The sequence below is a fragment of the Nothobranchius furzeri genome, chromosome 6, assembly GCF_043380555.1.
Source record: "Nothobranchius furzeri strain GRZ-AD chromosome 6, NfurGRZ-RIMD1, whole genome shotgun sequence".
In the NCBI taxonomy this organism is placed as follows: Eukaryota; Metazoa; Chordata; class Actinopteri; order Cyprinodontiformes; family Nothobranchiidae; genus Nothobranchius; species Nothobranchius furzeri.
In genome coordinates, this window is record NC_091746.1 from 55,547,626 (window position 1) to 55,575,333 (window position 27,708).

At 42.8% G+C, this 27,708-nt stretch overlaps 1 protein-coding gene across 2 annotated transcripts in view; it reads right to left on the reverse strand.

Moving 5' to 3' along the window:
- Positions 1–27,708, reverse strand: part of LOC107374609 (astrotactin-2) — a 548,261-nt gene that overhangs the window by 7,264 nt on the left and 513,289 nt on the right. The gene's annotated exons all lie outside the window — the stretch shown is intronic.

The following is a 27,708-nucleotide window of genomic DNA, read 5'->3' on the forward strand; positions in this document are numbered from 1 at the left end:
TGAATTATACAAATGTCTGTATTTACGAATCTCTGCCAAACTAGTTCTTGCCGGTCCGCCATGTTTTTCCGCGTCCGACCGTCCGCGTGGTTAGAAAATTTCCTAGGTGCGCGTTGCGGAATTTTTGGGCCATGCGGAGGCGCGGTGGAGGGGCGTGGTGTTAAGATGACGCAAAATGATGCAACTTTTCTGCGCAGAGCCGTGCGGACCTCGCGGACGCGTCAAGCACAAACCAACCTTTAAGCTCTCCTGAAGGGCTGTTTGCACTAAAAAAACAATTGACCTTGTCTCTAGCTTTGGCTGAACAGAAGGTTGCACTCCTTATTTGTATTCAACATTTCTGGACTACTGTCATCCGCTAGGAGACAGGCACCTTGCTTCTAAAGATATATTTCTCCTACGAGTTCCCTTTTTTTTTTATCAGCCCTAGATGTGGATTCCCTCACCTACACTTGCCTCTATCTCTTCGATGGATGTGGATGAGGTTCTGCATTCTTTTACTATGACTTGCTCGGCTGCTTTGGACTCAGTGGCTCCTCTTAAGCCTAAGCAGAAGAGGACCGTTATGGACCCTTGGTTGACTGATGAAACTCGCAGTCTTAGGCTGCACTGTAGAGTGCTTGAATGTAGGTGGAATATTGGAAAATATTTCTCTCATATTATTTCCCATCATAAGGGGGACCAGGCTAAGTTATTTAGTACCATACATTCCACATTGTCACTAAACAAGTCTAATAGTCTAACTCCTTCTGTTTGGTCATGCACTGATACCCAGAACTTTTTTCACAATAAGATATAAAACATTAGGCTCGCTTTCATGCCCTTGAGATCAACTTTTACGGTGGAAGCCCCCCATCCACACTGCTTCCTTGATTTCACTCCAGTGTGCTTATTGGACTTTGAGAAGTTGATTAGCTCCACAAAGTCAACTGGTTCACCTGGAGACACTCTCCCACCTAAACGGGTGTGTGACCTTCTACCCACTCTGGGCCCAGTACTTTTGAGCATAGTGAACACTAGTTTGACTACTGGAGAAGCACTTTGGTCAGCTCTCATGCTGTGTGTAAACGTGCTATACTAAACTGGTATGGTAAGGTATGGTAGGAGAAATACCCTATTCTCAAAATAAATGTAAACATTTTAGTCGTAATAAAAGAAAAAAAAATGTCACTGTTGAAATAAAGCACATGTGCTCACCTTTCAATTCATAGTAATGATGTGGTTTTCTTTTTTGTACAGAAACTACAGAAAATTCTATACATTCTAAGCTGGAAGCGCTATTCTTAATTTTCAAGAATATTGCATAACTTTTCATTTTTGTGCATATTTTTGTATTTATTTTGTTTATGTATCATTATTTATCATATTCAAATGACAATATCAGTGGAATTCTTTGTTGAAGAAAAGGTAGATTTTAGAGGGTTTCAAAAATGTACAGAGAATTCTACTTTAGGAGTATTTAATTATACGTGACTCTTCAATAACGTCTCATAAAGAATGAGATTGGAATTTGATTATATTCAAATGAAGACAGCCAGCACCACAATGGCCAAAAAAAGTCAGTAAAGTGACATCTGGCTTGACTCCAAGAACTTCATAAGGACAAAGTCCGTCTCTCTGCAAATGTCAAACCTAAGAATGTTTTGGGTTCCATGATAGACTTCAGAACCGCTAAGTACCTGATAAGATACCACAGCAAACAGTTCAAGACATTCCAAGAGGAGATGAGGCACACAGAAAAAACACAACACATCCTGAGTAATGTAAGACCACATAGCAAGGAACAGAAAATATATGACCTTTACATGTCCTTTTGAAAATGTCAGTCTGTCTACTTCTGATTATGAAAAAGTACAAGGAGAAGCTGGCCATCCTTAATCTAAAAAAGAAAAAAGAGAAGAGGAGAAAGAGGGAGGGTATGCTGGTGTTAATCTCACCAATGCATTGAGATTGTTGTCTGCTGTCATCCGCATGATGGTTAAACTTAACAGCATAGTTCCTTTTTTTTTCCAGACACAAAACTAAAAGGCCCCTTTAGGACACGAAAGCATAATTCTGCAGACAACTAAACATGCCTAGTAAACATCTGGGTAAAATTCCGGATCTTGCTTTATGAAATTAACAAGGCTGTTGATGGTTTGGCATCTAGAAAACAGCTGAGAACGTCTCGGTTAGTAGAAGCTAACCATTAGCATTTGCAAATCAACAACACAGCAGCACTTCTTCAGACTTGTGTTATTTGTGGAGATAAAATACCCACGTTGCAGAGCAAACAGAGTCAGCTGTACAGTCGCATTGCTGTTATCCAATTTGAGGCAGAGGAGATTTAACACTAGAACTACCAGGATTTTCCGACCCCCTCAGCTCTACCAGATGTGGCAGTGTGAGCGTCCTGTCACAGTGTCCTGATTGATCATGCGCCCTGGCTACTTGGCTAAGGGGATGTCCCTTTGGCTGACTGGTTAGTACGTATGACTCTCACCCGGGAGTCTGGGAATCGAATCCCGCCTGGGCCCTCGTTTCTCCACCTTGCCACATTTGGCATTGTTGGCAGGATCCATGTACTACTGTCAAGTAGGTCCATGGATGTGAAGTTTGTGGCACCCTGCATGGGAGCACGAGGATGTGCTTGTGGAAAGAGGGGGGAAGATGTGACAGTGTGAGCGTCCTGTCACAGTGTCCTGATTGATCATGCACCCTGGCTACTTGGCCAAGTGGATGTCCCTTTGGCTGACTGGTAAGTGCTTGTGACTCTTACCCGGGAGCCTGTGGATCGAATCCTGCCCGGGCCCTCGTTTCTCCACCTTGCCACACAGAGGTAGCCAAATGGCTCCTTGGTTTGAAAATCACAACTCAATCACTGACAATTAGCTGCCTTTCATTTGTAAATGTAGCCATTATCTGTGCAGGAATGTGGAGGAATATTGGGGACCTTGAAAATTCTCAGTCATTTAGGTTACCCTCATTTTGTTTGCCTCTTTAACCCTTTTAGCCCTGGTAGAAAATGACTCACAAGCCCTTTTTACAAGACACACTGTGCCGGCAAATCAGCGTAACATTACCGCAACATTGTGTTTTATAAACACGCCATGCTGGCATGGCGTTGTGTGAATTTTGCTGCATTTGTTGCGCCTCGCTTGGTGGTAATATTGCAGTAATTGTCTGTCCTATAAACAGCGATTGCGCCTTGGCACAACAGAGGAAGATGTCAAATAACGTAGCAAATGTGCGGTGACCCCTGACCGGAAAGAGTATATAAACCGCATAAACATGGTAAAATTAGTAAACAACCAGCGGACATGGCTAATTGAAGTGACAACGAGATCTGTGAACTTCTGTCCACGAGCAGAGGTAGATGTAGCCAGACAAATCTCAGGAACTGTGACGGACAGCCACCTCTTTGAGAGTTTGTCTAAAAAACTCAAGGAGCGTGGCTTCAGCAGAGACAGAGTACAGATCACGTCAAAACTCAAAGGATTGAAGAAGTTTCACTTTTCATAGTTTATTTTTACATGCAATTGCAGTCAGATAATCTGAAAAATAAATTCTATTCAGACTTAGCTGATCACCTGAAGTCTTTTCAAGAGTCTGGCTTGTTTTCAACACCTGAAAAGCAGCTTCATGACAGCTGTTATGAACCTTCTTTTGGAACCTGGACAATTGAAGCTTGCATTGCAGTTAACCTGCATTATTCCCCCAAAATTGTTTTGAGTTGCAACACAAAACATTCTCAAAAGGCTTGTGCATTTGAAGGTTTATTGTTCTAATAAAACCATCATTCTTTCTTGGATTGCCTGAGCATTTTGTGGCCCTTTTGAAAAAAGGGCTTCTGTTGAATTGGGTCAACTGAACTTGCCCACCCAAAATAATGTATGACTGACTTTGTGAAGACTTCAGATAAGCACACAAGTTGTGAATGCAACATAGGCTATAAAGGCTACAAACATTGTAATAAAAAAATGACATTTTACAGATGCCTGTATGCTCTGTCATTAAATCCTGCATGTAGTCTCTGACTGAATACGCTCTTGTTGAGTAGTCTTGTGTCTCTGGTTTTCCTCTAGCTGCCTCTTTACCTGACTGCTAGAAAAAAAAAAACAGGCAAGAGGGGGAGGTGAGGGGAGCACCAGCATCTTCTGAAGTGATTTACAGAACAAAGGCGAACGTTCACAAGTGATAGAAGTCCCCTTCAGACAGGCCATGAAAAACGGAAATGTTCAGGACACTGTCCTTAAGACCTTTGTGTCTGAATACAAACATCCGGATAACCTTTTCCGTAATTAAACCAGATGAAGCCCCTAGTAACAGGACCGGACTTGTCACGGACAAGGTGGCTGCTTCAGACTGGTGAGGTCGAGTTCCGGACAGGGAGGAGGGGGAGGAGAAGGGGACCGGGGGACGCTGTGCGCACCTAGATAACTCGCTTCTGTAGCATGAGGCGAACCACGGCAGCTCGCCTCCTATGGTACCGTCTCCTAGACACGCAACGGAGCGCATCACACCGCTTCCGTGATTCCTTTATTAACCATTGAGCTTCATCATCCAGGCCTCTTATGCGTCTTCATGTGCGCAGAATTATGCTTAACATAAGTCCGATCAGTGAGAGGAATTCTATCTCTTCGTCGGCCATGTTTGACTGAATAGCTTTGTTTTGGGTAAATGACACATGTACGCCCACTGCACTATGTTTACGCAATGTCTGAGTAAAACCTTCCCACCCCCTCCCCCTCAGACATCTGGAACATTTCCCTGCAGTGGGAAGGCAACCGAAAGGACAAGTTCAGGGACAAAAGTGATGTGTCTGAAAACACAGTTCTGGTTAAAACCCGGACTGAATTCTCCACACATATTCCAGAATGTCAATCTGAAAAGGGCTTAAGAATGCTAGGTCAAAAAACAATGGTGCCAATTGGCAGCTCTCTGGGAGTTCTAATGTACTCTCTATACAATCTATATAACCTATAGGTCTAAAAGCTAACAAAGCTACTAAGCAACAATTTCACACTAGTAAACCACCAGAGTATGGTATTCTAACAGCACAAAGTTCAAACAAAGCTGACCAAGTGGGGAGAAGCTGATTGTGTGCTGTTTCCCCCACTTGGTCAGCTTGTTTGAACTTTGGGTTGGTCCATTGTTCGCTCCTGAGACGCTCCCTGGCGGTAAGGTGTTTCCTGTTTCCTGTTTTCAGTTTTGCACCACGTGTAGCTGTTTGGTGTTTGTGGCTTGCTAAAACTGATTTAATTTATCTGTACTAGGAGGACATCTCTGAGTTATTGTAGCACATAAGCACGCTAAAAAACACATTTTTTGTTGTTCCACCTAGCTTTTAGAGAACCGTTTGAGTTCGCACGCAGTTTATTTGGTGTTGAACAGTTTGCTCATCCAGTTAGCTTAGCCTCAGCACGGCTATGGCTACTTCTGTCTCTGCTTCTCCGTCTTCTATCTCTTGCTCTCTGTGTCAGATGTTTAGTTACTCCTCTGCCTCCTTTAGTGATAATGGTGCGTGTAATAAATGTAGCATTTTTGTAGATTTGGAGGCGAGGGTGTCGGAATTGGAGGCCCGGCTCCACGCTGTTGAAAAGCCCGTAAACAGCCGTAGCTACTTAGCTAGTGCAGGGCTAACTAGCTCAGAACCACCCCGTAGTGATCCTCCAGCAGAACCCAAGCAGCCGGAACCTCAGGCCGGCTGGGTGAGCAGGAAGCATAGAACCCAGCCCGTGGGCCACCAGATTTTCCCTGCTCAGTGACGCACCCACTGACAAGCGGCCTCTGATCATTGGCAGCTCCATAGTCAGAAACGTGGCATTAGAGACTGCAGCAACCATAGTTAAATGTTTACCTGGGGCCAGAGTGGGCGACATTAAATCTTATCTGAAACTGCTGGCTAAGAATAAGCGTAAATACAGTAAGATTGTTATTCACGCTGGCGGTAACGACACCCGGTTACGCCAATCAGAGGTCACTAAAATTAATGTTGCTTCGGTGTGTAAGTTTGCCAAAACAATGTCGGACTCCGTAATTTTCTCTGGCCCCCTGCCTGATCGGACCAGTGACGACATGTTTAGCCGCATGCTGTCAACCGCTGGTTGTCTAGGTGGAGTCCTGAAAACAACGTGGGCTACATTGATAATTGGAAAACTTTTTGGGGGATACCTGGTCTGATGCGAAGACACGGCATCCATCCCACTTTGGATGGAGCAGCTCTTCTTTCTAGGAACATGGCCAGTTTTATTAGTCCTCCATGACAACCGAGGGTCCAGACCAGGAAGCAGAGTCGTAGTTTAACACACCCCTCTGCAGCTTCTGTACTGTTACCCACCCACTACCCCATAGAGACAGTGTCCTGCCCACGGCCAATATCACACAGATTAAATATCAGACTTAATAAAGCAAATCATTGAAATCTCATAAATAATCTTTAGTAGTTTGGATAGGGTAAAGGTGTGTGTGAGAGTGTGGGCCCACTGTTACAAGTTTGATTAAACTGTAAGTGTGTATTTGTCATCAAAGGTATTTAAAAGGGTTGAAATTTATTTTCTTTTAAAGGTGTGAACGGTTGTAACCGAAATAACATTAGGCACCTAAGAAAGCTATATTTTGTTTTGAAAATCTTTTATTATAACCCATGCCGTCACCTTCACCGTGGTTTTGTTTGTTTATTTAAATTCAATTCATTTCATTTTATAAAAGTAAGTGTTTAATTTATTTGTTTTTGTGTTGTTTAAATAAATACCCAGTGAGAGATTTGAATTTGGGTAAAATACAGTGTGGTGGTCCTTATTAACTAATTTTAGAGAGTATCGGATACCATTATTTATAGCACTACGAACCTAGGCCCAGTCTCATTGTACTATATACTCTAGCTTTACCATAGCTATGTGGGACCAGGGTTACATAAATGGCTACGTGTGGACAGAGTTTTTTTTTTAAACGAGGTGGTGTGGATGCAAGTTTTTGGAGGGGCGTGTGGACTAGGCCTTAGACTGCTGGAGGATACACTGACCACTTTTCACACTCTACTACTTTCTTCTACAATCTGCTCTTTCACTGTATTATTTTCGGCAATTTCAGCTGTTAACTTTATAGTTAGAAGTGTTTTTCTCCCCAGAAGAAGCTACAATGATGTTCTGCTGAGCTGTGGTGGCCTCATGGAGGGGGCCATCGTCTAGCACACTGCTGCTAACCACTTAAACATTCTCCCTCTCCTGATAATAACTTTTTGCTTTCCTTGACGTTGGATGTGCTAATACTAGTTTACCCATTTAATTATAGATTCACTAGGATAAATACAATAAAGTTTATCTCTCGCCAAATAGAATATTTACTAAGAAATCACAATGTAACCATAGACACATTGCTTGGTGTATGTGTGTGTCTGCTCTGTCTTCTCCATTCCCAGTGAGTCGTGGCGGATGGCTGCTTATACTGAGCCAGGATCCCCTGGAGGTTTCTTCCTGTTAAAAAGGAGTTTTCCTCTCCACTGTCTTTAGTCTTTAGTAGATCATTAGTGATTTTTACCAGTGCAGTCTCCATGCTATGTTGGGGTCTGAAACCAGATAGGGATTGTTCATATAGACTATGCGAATTAAGGTAAGAGTGAAGCTGAGAAGCAATAACTTTTTCAAGGATTTTGGAGATAAATGGTAATTTAGATATTGAACGTAGACTATCAGAGTTGGTGGGATCCGCACCGGGTTTTTGAGAATCTGAGTGATACAGCCAGTTTTTAATGCTGTAGGAACAACTCCAGTATTGAGGGAAGATTATATGATAGTAGAAATGAGAGGAACCAATGATGGAAGACAAGCTTTAAGTAGCACTGTGGGGTGAGGGCCAAGCTGACAGGTGGATGATTTAGATTCCCTGATGAAATTTGATATCTCAGTTGCAGAGGGGACACTGAAACTTGAGAATAAATGACTTGAAGTTGTCAGGATGGGCTCAACTTCTGAATGAGGATATATATATATATATATATATATATATATATATATATATATATATATATATATATATATATATATATATATATATATATGTGTGTGTGTGTGTGTGTGTGTGTGTGTCAGATTGTCCCGTTGACCAATTTCCGTAGTGGGAAAGATGTCATGTTTTGTTGCTCTGATTGGTCTTAGTGCTGTCCATAGTCCTGAGTGGGTCGTGGCTAAATTATAGAAGATGGCTTGCCAGGTTATGATGGACCATCGACAAACATATATATGGACATAAAACATTTTTGAGTTAAAATGGGAGGTGGCCACCACCGCCATTTTGACTGTGTCGCAGGTTCCGTCAAGCCCAGACAATTCCACAAAAGGGAAGAGAGGTGGAGCTTACGGTGAGGCTGTAAGGCTGGGATCAAATGACGACACCCGGTCGAACTGAAGCTAATGTAGCTACAAGCTAACCTAAAGCCAACGCGGGGGTGGGAGCTAAGCTAATGGAGGTAGCTACCTAGCTACAACCGGAGCTAACTCTGTGGAACACCAACGATCTGAAGCTCACATGGAGTTTGTGTGGAGGTTTGCGGCGCTTTTTCATGAAAACTATCTTTCTGTGGATTCAAAAATATTGAATCGGTAAGTTTCTAAGTTATTTCCTTAATGAAAATATATTTTGCTTTGAGCAAGTTTTCAATATTTTTAACATACCGTATTTTCTGGACTATAAGTCGCTCCGGAGTATAAGTCGCACCAGCCATAAAATGTATAATGAAGAAGAAAAAAACATATGTACGTTCCACTGGACTATAAGTCGCATTTTGGGGGGAAAATTGTATTATTTTTCTTACAAAATCTGAGACCAAGCGTTTCACATTGCAAGACAAGTACCGGTAACAATAACAGAATAAACAATGCGGGCGCAGCAGCGTGCCACGGTCTCCAGCAGAGGATGGCAGTGTTTGAGACCCTCCCAGCGAGACAGGGGAGCTCATTCCTGGGTCGGAGCCAGCCCGCAGCAGTGCACCACAAGCTGCAGCAGGTGATGGCGGGGCAGAGGAGCTGTAACCTGGGCCGGATCCAGTGCGCAACAGGCTCCAGCAGGTGATGGCTGTATGTTTTTTATTCCCAGCGGGGCAGGAGAGCTCATTCCTGGTCCGGAACCAGCAGCAGCAGCAGCGCGGTATAGCCTACATAGTTTGGTATATAAATCGCTCCGGAGTACAAGTCGCAGGACTGGCCAGACTATAAAAAAGTGAGACTTATAGTCTGGAAAATATGGTAGTTATTACTATTTGAGATAAATTAGCAGGCTAAATAAATTTCATATATTTCTAAAATGTAACACTTGTTTGTATCTTGTAAAGCCAAGTAGCCTTTATTCTGGACTCAGTACAATTCATAAAAAGTAACGAGACATTATACAGATGACGTAAGCACAAGATAACTTACTGGAAGAAATGGAATTATCATGAGAACCAGAACAAGAGAGCCTGATAACAGTCATGTGAAAATAATAATTAAAAAGTATGTATGTATAATAGAAATAAAAATATATTAGAATTAGTGTAACTCACTGTGATCCAAACAATAAATGGGCCTTAGCTGATTAGCAAGCATGAAATGAGGTCTGGGAGATTTTGTTTCATTCTTTTATTACATTTTTTTCTTAGATCTGTTAAAAGGTCACCATGGCAGCCTGTGTGTCTTCAATGTCGGCTACACAAAGCAGCAAGTGAAGGTACCAAATACCTGTCTTGACAGCTTCATGTATGTTTTAGTACTTTTAAACAGCTAGGCCAAACCTGTTATTTTTTTTCTACATAGCCATTTGGATCATTGGAGACAATTACATGAGGCGTGGTGCCGAGAGAGCTGCAGAGACCCTCGGAGACAACCTTGGCCTTCCTGACGTCAGAGTGTCCTGGTTTGGTTGGGGCGGACTGAGGTGGAAAGACCCTCTCCCCTTCTTTTTCCACTCCCTGCATGGAAGAGCAGCTCCTGATGTCCTTCTCATCCACTGTGGCGTCAATGAAATGGGGTGGTCAGCAGTGTGAAGCTGGTCAACATGATGAAGGATGACCTGCACCTGCTTCACCTTCTACACCCTCTTATGATGATCATCATGTCATCCATCACCCACAGGTGTAGCTGGAGGGCAGGTGTAAACCCTGCTAAAATTGAGAAGGTCAGGAGGTTTGTCAACAGTGTTATGGCTACATTTATTTCTAGCTTAAATGGTGCAGTTGTTGTGCATCCTCACATCAGACATGACAGGCCAGGGATATTTTTGTCAGACAAAGTTCATTTCACAAATGGGGGAAATTATATTTTTTAAGGTAATTTTGCCGATATTCTTGATGGCCAGCTCCAAAAGCAGTGAAAGACTTCCAGGTGGGAGTCTCGCTGCTTTTGAATTTGGCCTTTAGGACAGATTTATTTTCAGGCAAACTGGATAACCGTATCCCTGACTGTTATAGCTAATGTGTTGTTGATATAATTTAGCTATAGCCATAATACTGTTGACAACTCTGCACTTCCTTCACAACCCAATGTTCCACTCACCCTGTAGTTTTCTGGGCCCCTTTTATTATTTTACATTTTTTAAATGTACTGACACTTTGTGTACTGTTATTTTAAAAAATCTAATGTAAAAAAAATAAATGTTTTTGCTCAATTACTGGAATTTCTTTGGTTAAGACAAAAAAGGAAGGAAGAATCATTTATGCCAAGTTATTTCTACAACAGGCCCATGTTAAGTCCAACAGTTTCCTAGCAGCCAATAGAAATGTGTTCTTTACTAACTTTACTTGGTTTAAAAATCATACTAAACTAAACCTTAGAGGCTGCCGTATTGCAAAACCCAATCACACTTGTTATGTAAATATTAGCTTTGTAGATATTTGTACATATTTTTTACAAATAGATATTTGTGTGCAAAAAAAACAAACTTAAATAATTTGTCATTCTTTATTGAAAAACAACTAAATACAGGTATACAGAAAGTGTGGGAAATTGATTATGTGAAAGTATTGCTCTTTAAATGTAATACTATTTATCTTTAAAAAGAAAATCTCTACACATATCCTGTACAGCAACATGACAGAAGAATGGTCATCTGTCTGTCAGAATGTGCTGAACAGATTTGCTCTATCAAGAGGAGCCTTTTGTGTACGAGGTTCCCCTTGAATAAAAATTTATGTTATTGTAATATTGCTTTGGGTCATGTATTGCCACATTAGCATGTAAATGCTGAACCAATCTGGAATAAAGAGGGTTGATAGAGGACAAACAAGTAAATAAGAGAGGAAAACAAAAACAACTAGGAAACCAACATAAAAAACAGCAACCAGCTAATGCACCTGTGAAGAAACATTTCTAAGAATCATCAAGAAAACGTGGGATGAACAACTATAAACATGTAAACAATGAACAACAAACATCAACAAACGTGTTCGTGCGTGTGCTGGGATGTGAAGTGTGAGACTCCAAGGATCAGGTGCACTCTGGAAGTTCCAGACTGGAACCGCCCCAAGCACCAGGAAACCAGCAGCCACCACAGAGCACGGAACCAACTCAGACCACCTCCCAGACAGCCGAGCACCTTGCTACAGACAACTCAGCAAGGCCACATCCAGAACCGGGCTAACACAGGTCATGGACCACAGGACACAGGAATCACACAGCATTTCCACCTGAAACAGAATAATTTAAATTAGAATCACATACAACTGTTGTTCAATATGACATCACTGTCATGATTATGAGACAGACTAAACAGACTTTTAGTCAGACTGAAAAAATGTTGCCGTTTAGTCAAATGTGGACAGTTGAGAGCTTCCGGTTGAACGTCCTGAGTGAGAGTGGCCAGAATCAAGTAGCAGTAGAGAAGAGGGGAGATTTCTAGCTGAGAGAGTTTGGAAAACAGGAGTCTGAAGGACCTAAGTGAAGTTGCCCCCTCCTTCTTCAAATCTAACAAAATTGGAGTCAAACATTTGTGCTATGTTTGTGCTGGTTTGTGCTGCTAAAGTTTGTGTTTGTGCTGATTTTACTTTACAAATATTAGTGAAAGGTTCAAGGTCAAAAGGTCAACCAGCCCCCCCACATTAAGCAAACCAAACAAAATTGGTGTCAAATGTTTGTGCAGGTTTGTGCAGCAAAAAAGTGTCCTGCTGTTATTGAAAAGATATAAATAAAAGTTTCCAAAGGTTATCCCAGGTCAAACCCCTTTTCAAACACCAGTGTTTACCTGCAGTCACACACCTGGCATGAATGAGTGAGGCATCTGCATGATAATTCAAATTGGGTTTGAATGAAGGCCACTGGACTTCTTTGGTTTCATGAATATAGGAGGGTCGATCTTATTGTTGCTGTCTATTGTTGCTTGACAAGCAGAAACTGTCACCTGCAAAACACCTCCTCCGTACCTCCTCACGGTTCATTTGCATCATTAGCCTCTACTGTGTGGGTCATTGTGTTGATTAGATGCAGAAAGGAGTGGTCGTGTTACTTTCTTGTAAATATGTATATAGTTTTTCGTCTTCGTTCCAGCATGACACTTATAGTTATTACATTTATTTTCATATTCTTGATATATCATTATTATATTGCAGCACAAACCAGCACAAACGTGGCACAAATGTTTGACACCAATTTTGTTAGATTTGGAGGGGGGGGGGGGGAGCAACTTCACTTACGTGTCTAAAGGACTCTGCACAGGGGTTTCTTTGGAAGTAGGAATAGGAATAAAGTTATAGAGGTCAGCAGGTTAACGATCAGCTTGAATGAATTTCACCATTAGCACAAAGGATGTTTGTTTGGCGTGAGATCACCAAAGATACTAGGATCTTTAAATCTTACTTTTGCATAAGCTGATGACGTTCAGCTGCCAAAACTGGGGGTGGTGGCAGGAACTCAACCGCAGGGAGAAATGAATACCTGCTAGGAAAAAAATAGAGCAAACAAACAAACAAACCAAAAACCCCATACTGCTGGGATTCAACAGTACAGCGTATCTGTGCAATAACATATCAAAATGATTTTAGTTTTAAGATAGTTTTTGTTTTTCTTCAATGTAACATCAACTTATCAAGAAATATGTCATCAAATATATACCAGAAAACTGAGAAGGCTGCATATGCATTTTGCATGTTGTAACTTTTGCTCTGAACTTTATCAAGTGGTCACTTTGTTCTCTTAGTTCTACAGTAAACACATAAATGTTAGAATATCACCTTATATGTAACAGTAAATGAAACCGTGCCTGACTGTTTTAAGTCCATTTACTACTTAGTGTAGCATCCTGTATGTTGGGGTCAAACTTATAGCAGAGCTGCCAACTCTCACTTACTGAGCGTGAGACACACGCATTTGACCCTCTTCACACGCTCTCACGCCACACCTCCAATATCTCACACTAAACCAGTGCCTGCGCTCCCCAAACGCACATCACGCACAGTGTGTAGGGTTTATGAAAAAACATGATATTAATTATAGCATTAGCTACTGAACAACATGCACACAAACAACACTTCAGTAATAATTTAACTGGCGTTATTTCACACACAAAATCCCATCTGTATAATCCAAGCCGATGTGCTTTTTCTCCGCTCTGGTTGTGAGATGGGTGGAGTGGTGAGCTCCACCTGCTGTTGATGGGATGGGCATGCCTGGTTCTTTCTCCCAGAACCGTGAGCTGCGGCTGCGCGCACCACCATAACGACATGCTTTATTTAGAAATGCAGCCACCTCGCCAGCCGGTGTTGACGGAGTTTAAGTCCTGAATGTTTTTCTTTTGTTTTCACTCATCAGGCACAGATCGCTCGCTACTCTCGCTCACAGCAAGCTGGGCTTTCTACCGTGGTGACTCACTCACACGTTCTCTCTCCTACATTAGTTGGTGACGCGGGGAATTGAAACATTTGGAATCCTGATGTTTTAATTCACCACTTCACCAGTGTTTTTCCTGTTTGTGAGACGAACCCCTCCTCCATAACCAGGTTACTGGTATGGAAGCCTTAAGGCCAAAATTACTCTAACGTTTTCTTTCCTACTGGCTGATATGAGTTAATAGATTAGAATTGAGCAAATGTTATTAGTCCCACAGTGGGGGCATCCACTCATTACAGCAGCACACACACTTAGAGACACAGATGACAGTAAAACTGATTCCAGCCATGTTTGCTTTGATAACTTCAATAACTTCATGCTGATGACCCACATGAACATAATCTTCAGTTTAGTGGATGCAATTACATCATGAAGTTAGCTTAACATGATAGATTTTTTGTCTTGGCAGGAAATAATAACTGGTAATATTATGAATGACATGATATTGCCCACCCCTAGATGGAATTTTAAACATTTACATTAATTATAATTAAAAGTTCCTGTAACTCTTTACTGCAGATAGATAGATAGATAGATAGATAGATAGATAGATAGATAGATAGATAGATGATAGATGATAGATAGATGATAGATGATAGATAGATGATAGATGATAGATAGATGATAGATGATAGATGATAGATGATAGATGATAGATAGATAGATAGATAGATAGATAGATAGATAGATGATAGATAGATAGATGATAGATAGATAGATAGATAGATAGATAGATAGATAGATAGATAGATAGATAGATAGATAGATAGATAGATAGATAGATAGATAGATAGATAGATAGATAGATAGATGATAGATAATGTGAAGAAGTTCAGGAGAGTTGAATGTAAAATTTTCTCACGAAAAGAAAATTTATATTAAACAAAGGTCAGTTCCCTCTGTAAAGTCAGAGGTATGGAAGAGGATTAGGACCACTGAAAAGAAAAAAAAAGAAGAAAGGAAAGAGAATTCAGACTTTTTTCCCAGAATTTCCTGTCACAATTCCGAGGTTAAAAGTCAGAATTCTGAGAAAAAAGTAAGAATTCTCTTTTTTTTTCTTTTTTTCCTTGTCAGTGGCTCTAATCCTCTTCCGTACAGAGTAGAAATAAATAAAGTCAATATTAATAGCCCCCCCCCCCCCCCCCCGCTCTAAACGGTCGGCGAATTGTCCGCTCCCAACCCCGTCTCACTCTTTGAAATGTTCAAAAGTTGGCTGCTTATAGGATAGCTTCGTCAGTGTATACTTAGGCCCCGTTCATGCAGGCTCTCAGCTAAATGCATCCAACATTCAATAGTGAAAATGGAAGTGCATTTTTCTCCGTTGAATGTTACGTAGTAAGTGTTACGAACCTTTTAATAATCAGTTTTATTAACTAATTTCTATTTTATTAAACCACACTAGTTCCCATGAGAACAGGGCACCCAGTCACTGCTCTTTGTGGACAAATTAGTTATTTAGTCGCTCCCTACAACACTATTTTACAAATATGCAAAAAATAAAAAACGAGCGAGTTTATCTTATGGCATTCAGACTTCTGGAGACTAACATCAAGCACTATCAACCAACTCACCGAGCTGCAGTATTTCTGTGGTCAGGTCTCTCTCCGAGTCCGAAAGCTCCACAAGTGGTCAGCCGGCACAGCAGACAGGAGCCAAAGCGATGAGATGTGCCAGGCTGACCGCTGGGGAGACCCGGGTGGAAGAATGGAACACAGAAGTCTCCCTCTGAGAGCTCCACCAACATGTCATATTTCAACCAATTTTTATGTTAAATGCACTGGGTTTTACACCCGTAGACATATATCCTATTAATTATTTTACCATATTACATCTAAATTTCATTGTTGCACAGTACATGTTAAAATTGTAGTTAGCTAGCTACTTTGATAAGCTCAGCTAGTGCAAAAGCGGCAGTGACCTAAAATACATAAATATAATTTTACTTACCGAAAAAAATGAAGTGGAGACTCCTTGGATGCTCAATTAGTGCAATTAATACCACAGCAAGTCATTTTGTCCAACAATTGCACAAATAATATCCAAAAAAGAATACACAAACTCTACAACTACTGAGTTCAGAGACTAAAAATCACAGAAAAGTTTTCAGGCGAGACCGAGGGTCAGACTGAGGCTACTGAGGCCTTTCCACGTAGCTAGCTCTGTAGTCACGTGGGTCTGATGCTCATTAATTAGTCAGAATTTTAGGTTTTTAATACACTTAAACAGAAGAGAGACAAAAAATGTACCCCCCTCAGTTGTCATGAGTATAAACTAGATCAATTAAACCTAAAACATGTTTTAGAACCAGGCTGTAAACATGTTTATTTCTGCTGTGAAATTGGTATTTTTAACATGGAAGTCAATGAGGATTTGCTCGCTTCTGACACCAGCCCCCAGCAAATGAGGGTGGAACTGCAATTTATTTCACTTCCGCATTGGCCTCACTTTCAGACCCGCATTGTGGGGCTTGAGATGGACCCACAACTACAACGAATAATGGTTTTGCCCTAATCATCTAATATTGTCACCCCCTTTCCAGGACTTGATGCCATAAATATTGCACAATTTGTGGGTACGATTGTTATGTTAGTGAAGATTTACTGGAAAGCGGGTGGCTGGTTGGTGGTAGCGGTGGAGTTAGTGGGAGGTGGGGGTAAAAGAATCATGTTTTGGTCCACATTAACTGTTTTTCCTGCTGCAGGGGAAGTTTTGTAAAAGTGAATTAAGTATTGAGAAATATTTATAACTGGTTTAGAAAAACTGTAAGCTTTCAGCAGTATTTCCACAGAGTGACCGCTGTAAAAACATGAGGATGACAAAAAGGGAAACCACAAAACAAAGTGAGACAAAATGAACAACTGGTATGGCATTCCAGCCCTGCAAAGTTTTAGAAATGCAGAAAAATAAAGAAATTAGGAAATTATTTGTTTATGCAAAAGTCACTTTGCCCCCCCTATGCTCATCCACATTTAACGTCTTTTGCAATCTGTTTCAGTGCTGGTGAATGATTGTTTTGCTTGTAACATGACCTGTTTGGGCATTGTTCACATACTTTGTCTGGTCTTGTTATTCAGCAGGGTGGATGTGGTGTTCCCCAAGAACCTCAAGAAAGACTCACAGGCCTTGCTGGCTCCTCTGCCCGGCAAAACAATGCCAGCAAGTTACAGTCACACTGTTTAAATTATACGGCCACATAACGTGCCGATAGATACAGCGATGTTGGCGAGAGAAGTCAAGCAGCAATATGATTTGGAGGTTTGATCAAGGCAATTGCTCAGGTTTTGTTAGGAGTCGGGAAATAATTTCTGATTACTTAAATGGTTAAAAAATATTTTGATGGAGGAGATTAAACCTCTCTGAAAAAGGGAGAGCTATAAAATGTGCATACATTTTATAGAAAATACACTACAAACTTTTCATTAGGGTTTTGAAACCGTCGCCAGAGGTGCTTATTATCATATATCCAATTTATGCCCTGTAAAAGTAGCAGTAAAATGGTATGAATGAACAGAATCTGAGTTCAGAACAGGCACTCAGTGATTATAAAAATTGGAAGTTCGGTTGGGAGAACAAAAGACGAAGAAATGGTTTGGCCTGCTGCAGGAATGTCAAATCATCACGTAAAAGAGCTGGCAAAGACACACGACCACTATGACCACCCACTCACAGAGAAGGATACACTTTCCCTTTGTCTCTTTATTTTTTCTTAATCAACATTATTTTTCTGAGTTTGGTTTAGTTCAGAATTTCTGACATGTAGCCCGACGGACTGCAGATGCCTCCTTTGTGGCCTTCATCCAAGTGTGCCACAGTTTTGAAAGCTCTGCAAACAAAGAAGAAGACAAATGACGAAGTAAAGTTTGTTTAAATTAAAAATGTTGTCATTTAATTGAAGGGGAGATAGTTGATTATGAAATGAAAAAAAGCCAGGAAGAGCAGAAACAGTGCGAGACAGAAGGAATGACCAAAAGCGATCGTCAGAGAAGATCAATTAGGGCTGTAATTTTGGTGTGCCGGAAGAAGCCAAGAGAGTAGAGGATGGCTTTTCCATTACTTAAGCATTTGGACACGCATAAGTTTTGCCTGTCCACAAATCAATCAAAGCTACGAAGCCGTTTCTCTTTGCATTGAAGATTTGTGTCAGCTTACAGTATCTCATGAATCTGGAAATCCTCCAATCTAAGTGGTGCTGCACTGCCGTAACAGCTCTAAATAACTGGCCTTTCGGTGCAAATGAGATAAAACTAGGTAAAAAAAATGGCCAACAGCATCAAATGAGCTCATGTTTACATCAGCAATACTCAGCAGGAAAAAGTAATAATGACCACACTCAATTAGAGATCAGCTTTACTCATACTTTTTATGCATTTGCAATGGTCTCTAGTAGGAATGAATGCCTTGTTAGTCGTTCGCTGGGGAAAAAAGCTCTGATGCTCCTGTTTGGGACGTATAAGTCAGCTGGGGGAGAAAATAGCAGAAGATGGCAGGACTTACAGAGTCTTATTTCCTGTTTTTTGAACATCTTACCTCTGATTGGCTAACAGCAACATGGTTCACAGACTCTGCAAAATTAATGTTTTATTTCCACAATAACAGAAGCCGTAAGGAGATATGCTATGTGGTGACGTTGCTAAATGCTAACCATTAGCTTCTACTAGTCCAGAAGATCTCTGCTGTTTCCTGGACTCTAAAACAACAACAGCCTTCCCCGTTACTAGTCAGGATGGGTGAGTCCACGAATGTTAAGTGACAGCGTGATGTAGATTTGTGTATTTTCTATTCCAGGGTGTGCCCAATCCTGGTCCTGGAGAGCCAGTATCCAGCATGTTTTAGTTAACCATGTTTCAACACACCTGCATTCAATCAGCAGGTGATTAACTGGCTTCTGCAGAGCCTGATGAACTGCGGAACAGGTGATTCAACCACTGAATCAAGTGTGTAGGAGCAGTGAAACCACAAAAACATGCTGGATTATGGCCCAGCAGGACCATGAATGGGCACCCCTGTTTTATCAGAAGCTATTGCAGGAAATAGGAGTAGAAAACTTTTTTGAAATTCTCTAAATTAAAAAAACATTTATTCCTGGTGTCTGCATTAAGGCATGTTCAGATAGTTTTAGTCAGATATTAGTGACTTTCATTCTGATGGACTCCAGAAAGTTTACAAGATTGATGCCAGAAAAAAGAGGATGGAAAAAGTGCAGAAAGGGCATGCTGCCAAGCAGTGAGACCATTTGAGTGAGACCTAACCCTAACCCATGCACCAGCTGAAGACTTTGTCCGTAGGGGTCTCTACTTACACACAGAGACAGGATGTGATGTGTGTGAGTGGGGACGTGCTTTGTATGCCTTTTTGTGTGTTGTGATTTGTTGTGCGGATTCACTTGGAGTGGTAAAAAAAAATGTGAGCAGAACTACCTCGTGTCATCCTTCCTCCACGTTGGTGACCCTGTGAACGGACATGTCTGAGAACGAAGAGCCAGCTGTCCTGGTACCGCTGGTCGCAACTGAACCCGTGCCAACCCTCAGTTTTCTTTTGCCATTGCCGTTAAGCTCCTGAGCTTTTGGCAGCATGATCCTCAGTCTTGGATTGCTCACAACACAGAGCAGTTTGCCCTGTGTGGGATCTCTGTCGACGACACGAAATACCACCAAGTGGTTGCTTCACTGGATCCTTTGTCCACCCGCCGGCTCCATGAGCTTGATTTGAGATCCTCCAGCTCAGGGAAAATACACATCTCTGGTGGAGCTACTGGAAAGATATTTCTCCCTCTCTGAGGCATAACGGGCTGAACGACTCATTTCTGCCACAAGCTTGGGTGATGGCATCGCTCCAAGGATGATGGAGAGCATGCTGTCCCTGCTTGGTTCCGAAGGTCACGAGTTCCTCTTTACACACCTCTTCCTGCAATGACTCCTGGCTCCGGTGCAGGCTGACTTGCAAACTCCCTGCTGCTGAAGAAGAGGGATTCTTGCTCGTTGACCGAGGCAGCACACAGGCACCAGGGCCTTCACGACTCAGGCAGTGGTACCAGTTTCCCCCGAGACGGAACTCAACCTACAGGCTGCTCCGTCAAGTCCAGCCAAATCAAAATCAAAGATTCTTTATTAATCCCAGAGGGAAATTAGAGTTTCAGTACACACAATTCAGAGATCAGTCATACATGGGCAAGACACATGACAAGAACTGGTGACTGTGGTCATTCGCAACCCTGAGTCGCGCTACATTAATAGAGATAAGAGGGGTTACATGAGGATTGGTTCAGGTGGAGGGAAAAAAGGCACTTCAGAGTTACCCTCCCCCAGGAGGACAGCTTTGCTCTGCAAAAAAACAAAAAAAAAACAAAACAAAAAAACACCTCAAACACATATGCAACAGACTTCAGACAACACAAGTGTCCACTAGGTGGGGTGGTGGGTTGGGACTATCCCCACTTCAGTTCCTGCAGCCACGATAGAAGCAGCGCATGTCACTTCAGTGTGGATAGGGGGAGGAGCATAGATTGGAGGGTTGCTGTGACCCTGGAACGTTTCAGCGGCCTTCCCGCAGTCCTGCCCAGGCTGGGAAAGGAGACAGAGTTGAGTTGCCAAGCTTCAATGGTGGCTGGAATAATCAACCATGGACACCAGGAAGCTGGTCTTTGTTTCCATCACCAGCATTTTAGTGGAAAAGCACGGCGTTGCCTCCCCCTTGCAGTTTTAAGGAGCAGGGAAACTGACCTGCCAACACGAGATAGCAGTGGCAGCTGTTGGCAACGAAAATAAGCTGCTGTTTATCGAAGAGTTGAGATGAAGAAGACAGTTCTTGGTGGATTCCGGCTCACAATGAAGCCTCGTCCCTCCGATTGCGGCCGATGGGTTAGCAGATGGCAGTGGGCCTCTGTTAGCTGCAGTTAACTACCCCCATCAAGACATTTGGTGAAAGATTGGAGACTGTGTGCCTTGATAAGTTTCAGTGGAATTTTATTGTAGCAGTGGTTTCAGTTCCAGTTTTAAACTTGTATCAGTCAGAGGACTGATTTCCTCTGAACTCATAATCTTCTGGTTGAAGTTGGTAACAAACATTTGGTCAAACCATGTCTTTTGCTTCCATGCCTTGTGTTTCACAGGGGGTGGGGCCAGTAATACATGCACATTTCCTTTCTGCTGGTGATGGGTTTTTTTTTTTTTTTTTTTTTTTTTTAGCAATTTCCTACTCTGACTGTGCCCACCTTCTCTAGCTTTGTCACGAAGCACGGTAAGCATTTTGTCTCCACATCAGGCCCCCCAAATTTAGCATGTGCTCGCTGTTTGGACTCAGCTAAACTAGCCTTTGCTCATGCAGTTTGCTAACATGGAACGCTTAGGCACTGTGCGCAGGTCTAAAAGCCCATGGGCCTCCCCATTGCACATGGTGCCCAAAGCTGAAGGACAGTGGCGTCCCTGTGGGGACTTCTGCTGCCTTAACAACATAACTATAAATGATTGGTGCCCCATCCCCCCAATCCAAGACTTTTCTGCTAACCTAGCCCGGAGATGACAGATGACATACTCGTCATCAGCTGCTCCGTCAAGCAGCATTTGAACCACCTGCATCAAGTTTTCCTCCGTTTGACAGAACATGGCCTGATTGTCAATCCAGTGAAGTGCTAATTTGTCTTAGCAGAAATAGATTTCCTGCGCCATTTCTGCCAGAGGTGCTGGCCTATTGCCCGCAAAGGTGCCAGCAGTGGTGGATTTCCCAAAACCACAGACAGAGAATTGCAATAGTTCTTAGGGATGGTGAACTTCTTTAACAGTTTCCTCCCCAGGGCTGCAGAGCTTCTGCAGCCACTTTACAGCATGCTCAAGCAGAAGAAAGCCAACGACACCATGGAGTGGCACGCAGTCTGCCTGCAGGCTTTCAGAAAAGCCAAGGCTGCATTAACAACTGTTGCCATGTTGGTCCACCCTTCCACATCCACCCCACTAGTGCTGACTACCAACACCTCGGAGGTGGCCGTGTTGGAGCAACGAGTCTTTTTCAGCCGCTCGCTACACAATGCTGAATGTAAATACAGCTCATTCGACAGGGAGCTGCTTGCCGTCTATCTCGCCACATGCCATTTGCGTCTTTTTTCTCAAAGACCACCAGTTTACAACATACAACATTAGAACCATGGTGCGCACATCAGCAGCGATATCTCAATGCCATTTCAGAGTTCACAACAAACTTCCAGCACGCGGCCAGCAAAGCCAACATCGTAGCTGAATGTCTTTAGTGCACGTCAATTACTCCCATTTGTGCAGGCATCGACTTTTCAGCTATAGCGGTTGACCAGTGCACAGACCCTGACATCCAGGCACTCCTAACTCCACCTACAGGTTTAAAGCTAAATGAGAGTCAGATGCAAAAGGAACAGCCCACCTTGATTTGCACTTTCTCCACAGGCCTACCCCGATCCCAAATTCGTAGCAGTGCCACGTTTTTGACTCACTGCATTCACTGTCCCACACAGAGGTGAAAGCCTCTGTGAAGCTAGTTGGCAAACTATGCCAATGCGCAAAGGTCCACAAATACACTAAGACCCATTCGTGGCCACCATTTTGACCATGACATAGAAGGCCCCCTTCTCAAGGTGGTTTCACCCACCTCTTGACCATGGTCACCCAGACGACACCAAGTGGTCTCCTTGGCATCTACCATGAAGGTGACCATGGCCTTCAAACATCACCTGAGACTGAGACCTACAATTTACCTCCAAGTTGTGGTCCACGATGGCAGCGGGTTTGGGGGTCAAGGTCCACCACACCACTGCTTGTTACCCACAGGCTAAAGGGTTGTGCAAGCGATTCCATCTGTCCCTGAAGGCTGCACTCCAGGCAGCCCTGTCGGATGCCAACTGGGCTGACCGCCTGCTGTGAATCCTCCTGGGCCTTTGTTCCGGGGTTAGGGAATACCTCGGTGCATCCCCGGCTGAACAAGTTTATGGCCAACCAGTACACGTGCCAGCCAAGTTTTTTCCTGAATCCTCGGTTCCACAGCTGGCCCCTAGAGGTGAGTTTGCCATGCCCAATGGCCATTCCGTGCAGGTCCCAGGGCTGCTTCACCATGGGCTGCCTCACTTGTTTGTCTCTCGGGATTAATTTGCCGCTATACCCATCGATTACCCTTGCAACCAATTTATGATGGAATGTTCAGGTTCCTTGAGCCAGACCTAGAACATTTCCTACTAGATCTAGGGGGGTGTCATGAGATGGTATCCGTGGATGTTCTTAAACCTGCAAGTTTTAGCTGAGGAACCAGTGTTGACAGCCCAGCCTTTCCGCAGTGGGCAACCTCCCTCTGCCACTACAAGTGTTTCAACGTCACTCTCTAGAGATCCTTCAAGGCCGCCAAACATACAGACTTCTTTGAACACCCCCCCCCCCCCCCTCCCAAGCCGGTAGAGCCCAGAGTCAGCCGCTCCGGCCGATTAATCAGATCAAAAATCCTGGATTATTCAAGTAGATCCTGGGCTTGTAATGGATTGTTCTAGGTGTTCTGCGGTGTGTGTATTACAGATGACCAGGGGGTTCCACTCACATCCAGAGACATGTGATTTGTGTGGGAGGAGATGTGCTTTGTATTCCTTTTTGTGTGTTGTAATCTGTTGTGTGGATTAACTTGGTGTGATAAAAATATGTTAGCAGAACTACTTTGTGTACTTTCCTTCCTCCACAGTATCAGTAATAAAAAAAAAGAGACTTTAATTGCATAGCACATCAGTTTTAAAGAGACGATTTATATTTTTTAACCATTAATCTCTGAAAATATTCATCAAAATGTTGTTGAAAATGACTAAAATGATGTGCTGTCACTGAAAAATAGTGTTGGCTTTGTAAAATACAACCATAAAATTCAGGTCTAAAGTACATAGGTTGGATCTAAGTCCCTGGGGCACGCTACATTAGATGCCACGTTTCCTTCTGGCCAGCTTGGGGTCCTGCCCCTGTTGATGATGTCACACTAGTTCATTGGCTGGATGTACGACCAACGAAAGTTACATTACCGCTTTTGAAAACATTTAGGCACTAAGAAACATGAATTTAATAAGAAAACTACTAAACTCTTTACAAAACATACAGTATGTGAAAGAACAGAATTGAAAAATAGATGGAATATATTTTGGCTGAGTGGTATTGCCGTAGTTTGACATCATCGACAGGCGCAGGGCCCCAAGCAGCAAACCAGAAAACTACGATCGGCATTGCATTCTCTCAATGGAATTAACTAAAGGACCGTCAAAGTGTGAGGTGTCACACCGAGGTCACATACATTCTGCTCCACAGGTAACATTTGCCATAATGTTTTCAAAGTGGAAACAATCAAGATGATATGTCACTACCCTGAAATGTATGCACTGCTCCCTCTCACCAGGAAATTACACACTGTTTCTTTAAAGAGACACTAAGCAGCTTTAGTATTTTAAAATAATTTTCTTGTGCCAGTAAGAAATGCCACCCAGCCCCCATCACCCCTGTAACCAGAATGTTCCACTTGCAACTTCAGAGTTGCCTGTTCGGTCTGTTGGGACTTAGAAAAATATAGAGCTGACATACCTGGCACTGCAGTCTGCTTCCTGCACATTTACTGTAATTTGTGGATTATTAATAGTCGATTTGTTTAATTTAGTGATGAATCACTCCTGAAGACACTAAAGAAGGCTGGGGAGACATTTCAGCTGTTAGATTGAGATTTTATAAAGCTTTACCTTTCATTCTACAAACAAAGGGTGTGCTAAAAGCAAGCCAAAACTGCCTAGTTTCTCTTTAAAACATTTTTATAACTGATATATTTACTTTCAACAAGACATTACTGGGCAGATAAATTATGAGAGAAAAATAATTAGCTTAATTCTTCATTAAGTTTTCACCAGTTACTTTTATATGACTTTATATGTGAAAAATAAACACACTTCTCTATCAAGACTATAGAGACCATAGTTTTCTCACTGTCTGACCCGCCTGACTCAAACTACAGACAACAGCTGTGGCAGTTTTGATTTAGTAGCTGAAGATGGGTGATTTCAGGCAAGAGCTGCTGGCAAACCAACAAAGAAATAACCATAAACAGAAGGGGGAAGAAAACTAGCCAAATGAAGTTGAAAAAATAATTCAGGCTGGCAAAAACATGAAGACAATGGCAAAGGAATTCACACAAACCGTCATGTCTGATGGACTAGGTGTCTGCGACCGTGCCGTTAATGGTCTAGAGCAATTAGAAGCAGCTGAAGAGGAAGAAGAGAGATGTGGGGCATCTGGTTCTGGATCGTCTGTGAGGATTCAAGATCCGTCCAGTCACCAAGAAAGAATTACCTCAAAGACTGTAAAAATGGGAGGAAGCATGAAATAAATTCAATACCTAATAATGACCTACTCCTGGTGTGATGAGCAGTGCCTGGTTTTCTCCACACATACCGCTTAGAATTAAGGCCAAAAAGTTCTATCTTGCGCTCATTAGACCAGAGAATCTTATTTCTCAACATCACGGGGTCCTTCAGGTGTCTTAGCAAACTCCATGCAGGCTTTCATGTGTGTTGCACTGAGGAGAGTCTTCTGACAGGCCATCCTTTTTTTTTTTTTGCCATGTCCTGTCTGGCTGTGAAGCAAGCAGAATTGATGTCTGAATGCTGGTAACAAGCCTTACAGATTTACTCTCAGGTGGAGCATCAAAGCGTCTGCTTTTAATGTCATGCCTGATACTTAAAACTTTATTGTTGTTGTTTTTGAATGCTTTGCAATTCCAACAAGACACGGCGTCAGAGGTGAAAGAGAAAGGAAAAGACAAATGTTGGGGAGATGGGGGGGGGGGGGTCCACAAAAATAAACAATAATTAACAAGAGTCTGCTTCTAGACCTGCAGAAAGATAAAAAAATGGGACACACAACAATACATCAGGAGCAAGCTATCGCTGTGTTAACCTGATGATGAAATGAAAAAATCAACATTGCTTAACTGAGCAATACGATAATAAATCATAGTGCATGTAGCGGCAACGACAGCCTTAAGACATATGTTGAACGTGCCCAAGCCCATACTTTTAAGAGCACCATGTGAGTACCTGTGTGTGTACACACGCTTGTTTATGTAAGGTTTATCTATAGAAGCGTCCAATAGAGAGTGTGAGGGACCACAGATCCCTCCCCCCCACCCCCCACCCCCCCCCCAAAAGATGCGTAGGAGACGGGGGGAGCTCCAAGTCCCAGAGATCCATGCACTGCCCCAGAACACAGGAACCCCAAGGAGACTGCAACCAGAAAGGCCCCCGTCCCCGTTGAGAGGCGCAGAGGATCGCCCCGGGGGGCCACAACCAGCAGCCAGCAAAGTCCCTGGAGATATCAGCGGCAAGCCCACAGGCCCGCCCGCAGCCTCCCACCCTCTAGACGGCCGAGCCCGGGACCCAGCGACCCGGGACCCAGGGGCGACCACCCCCGCCGGGGACCCAGCAGAGCCCAGGGACCCAGACCCCACCAGGCAGCCACCAGGATCGACCAGGCAGGCGCCAAAGATCTTAAACCCCCTGGCCCGGGAGCCACGAACACTCAGGCAGACCAAGGCACCACACCCCCACACCAGGTGTGGCAGGGGGAGGGGAGACGAAGATCTATATCATAATCCTGCCATAAAGCCCTGACTGGTGGAGGGCTGCAGTGATGGATGACTTTCTACAACTTTCTTCCATCTCCTGACTGCATCTATAGAGCTCAGCCAAAGTGACCTTTGGGTTCTTCTTACCCTCTCTCACCTAGGCGCTTCTCCTCTGGTAGCTCAGTTCGGTCAGACGGCCTGCTCTAGAAAGGGATCTGGTCATCCTAAACGTCTTCCATTTAAGGATTATGGAGGCCACTGTGCTCTTAGGAACCTTAAGTACAGCAGAGATTTTCTTTGGAACCATGGCCACATCTGTGCCTTGTGATCTGTCTCTGAGCTCTTCAGGCAGTTTCTTCGACCTCATGATTCTCATTTGCTCTGACATGCATTGTGAGCTGTAAGGTCTTATATAGACAGGTGTGTGGCTTTCCTAATCAAGTCCAATCAGTATAATCAAACACAGCTGGACTCCAATTAAGGTGTAGGACCATCTCAAAGATGATCAGAAGAAACGAAAGCACCTGAATAAAATGTATGAGTGTCACAGCAAATGGGTCAGAATACTTTATGATAATGTGATATTTCAGTTAGTCTTTTTAAAATAACTCTGCAGAACTATCGAAAAACTCTGTGTTTTTCTGTCAACGTGGGGTGCTGTGTGTACATCATTGAGGAAAAAAATTAATTGAATTGATTTTTAGCAAATGGCTGCAAAATAACAGAGTGAAAATTTGACAGGGGTCTGCATACTTTCTGAACCCACTACATGTAGAAATCTCCTTATGAGACAAAAAAAGCATGAGTAACAGATAAGGGATTACAAAATTGCATGAGTACTCTTCTATAGTTTTGAGCAGAGTTCATAGAATTCTCCATTGAACCATTAGCAACATTTCATTACTTTAACATTTAATATTTTGGGTTCAATAATTTGCAACCACTGCAATTTTCTTCAGGTTATTTTTCAATATATTTATCTTGAAAAGAAAGCTGAAACTCCACAGAGCCTTTTAGTTTACTGGGGCACATTAAAGCCATGGCAGCCTGCTAGTGGTGATCAAATGCAAAGGGGATACCAGCTGAGGTCTTATCAGACTTTTGATACAAACAAGGGGATTCGGCTGCAAACAGATGGCTCCTTAGACGTAATTCCGACGTAGGTTCTGCTCTTATCGGAGAAAAAGAACACTGTGGAGAATGCCTAAACACAGATAGTGGTGCTACAATGTTAGTAATTAGATCCTTGTTGCAGGTTTTCACAAGTGAAAGTCTGGGATTTGGAGATTAC